This window comes from Etheostoma cragini, chromosome 6 (genome assembly GCF_013103735.1).
Source record: "Etheostoma cragini isolate CJK2018 chromosome 6, CSU_Ecrag_1.0, whole genome shotgun sequence".
NCBI classification, from domain to species: domain Eukaryota; kingdom Metazoa; phylum Chordata; class Actinopteri; order Perciformes; family Percidae; genus Etheostoma; species Etheostoma cragini.
In genome coordinates, this window is record NC_048412.1 from 4,817,789 (window position 1) to 4,819,820 (window position 2,032).

Sequence of the window (2,032 nt, forward strand, 5' to 3'; positions counted from 1 at the left end):
ACCTCCTCTAGACAGAGGGATGGATATCTCTTCTCACACCCACCTCCTCTAGACAGAGGGATGGGTGTCTCTCTCTCTTTCTCTCTCCCCTATCTCCTCTAGACAGAGGGATGGATCTCTCTCACACTCTCTCTCTCTTTATTATTATCGTATAATGGATTTAAACTCATAAACTAAATAAATGAAACAACAAATTGTCCCTCTTACTTTTGTAATAAAGAACATGTAACAATGTTATTACACAAAATTCCCTACAGTTACCTTTACATTTTTCTAATTTATGTTAACAATTATATGAAAACAATAATGCAACGTCATTACATTTCAACACACAGGAGGCAAATAAACAGTAGAAAATACCTCAACCTTAAGTTCAAAAATCATGCATTTATGATAAAGGACAATACTGTAGAATTGTCATCTCATGTGGACAACAGCACATGCTCTGTCTGGAAAGACGGCATCTTAAAGTTAGCTAGCTATACTGGAGAGATTTTCTACTTGCTATAAAACACATAAGCAGACGGTTAACTTCATAAAAGCATGGCAAAACTAAATAAAGACACATAATATTCAACCAAATACATCTAGCTGAACTTTTAGGCGCTTTTCAAATAAATTAGCATTGTTTAGTCCACAGACATTCACAGACACGTTACCTAGGGGTAAATCCTCTGTTGCTTTGAGGATTACCCATAATCCCTTGTCATTAATGTTGTACGCTGCAGGTACAACTTTACAACAGTAGGTGGCACAGTAATCCCATTTAGTAGGATTTAACCTGAACCTTTTTAACTATGTTACACATGCTGGTTAGATTTGTGTCCGACTTGTTCCCAACTTGCGCTGAGGTCATGCACACGTGGGCAACAGAATTCTCACGAGAGCAAGGCGACCGCAGTTGCTTTTCACCAACTGAGATACAGGCAGACCCAGGCGGACCCAGGCGGACCCAGAGCATGCTGGGAAACGCAGGCTTCTCAGCTGATTTAACACCTGATTGGTTTACAACATGATGACGTTTTATGAACTTTTTATTGTTTTTGAATCGGAGGGATTTTAATTGCTATTTGTCTGATTTAAAGACTTATTCTGTACAGAACACATGTTGTGTGGCTGATAGTGACGTTTAGAAGTCAGAGAGACGAAATCTGTTCAGATCACTGATCATCTACAGTCTGTTGTTAATTAAAATCAGCAACAGATTGCATGTAGTACATTTTGAGAGCTAGGCTACTCTGTCATAATTAACACAACTAGAGAATGTGTACCAGCAGATATGTGGGTCTGATTATATTTTATTAAATCGGAATTGGACCACAGTGTTTTTGTCACTTCCTGTTCAGCTTGAAGGCGGCTGGAATCGGCTGGAAACCTTTTTGTCCCCGCCCCCTGCTGCTGCCGCCTGCTCTCCTCCACTTAACAGGCGAAGCGCAGTTCCTCTCGAACAAGCCTATTGTCTGCCGCTTCCTGCTTGATGTTTCAAGCCCCGACCATCGACTTCAAGGCAGTGCGTCGACCGTGACTTTAAGCCACCCAACCATTGCCCAATCCTAGTACCTTCCAGTTAACGCTGATAGGTTAAAACGACATAAACTTAATTTAGAATAGGCTCGTTCGAGATGAACTGCGCCTCGCCTGTAAAGTAGACGAGAGCAGGCGGCAGCAGCGGGGGCGGTGACAAAAAGCTGCGGTAAAGTCGGACAGTTTCCAGCCACCTTTAGGCTGGACAGGAAGTGACAATAACACTGTGGTGCGATTCCGATTTAATAAAATAGGACCAGACCCCACATATCACCTGGTACACAGTCTCTAGTTGTAGCTGTCAAAGTGCTCTACATGTAATCTGTTGCTGATTTTAATAAACAACACAGTGTAGATGATCAGTGATCCGAACAGATTTAGTCTCGCTGACTTCTAAACGTCACTTTCAGTCAAACAACACGTGTTCTGTACAGAATAGGCTCGTTCGAGATGAACTGCGCCTCGCCTGTAAAGTGGACGAGAGCAGGCGGCAGCAGCGGGGGCGGGG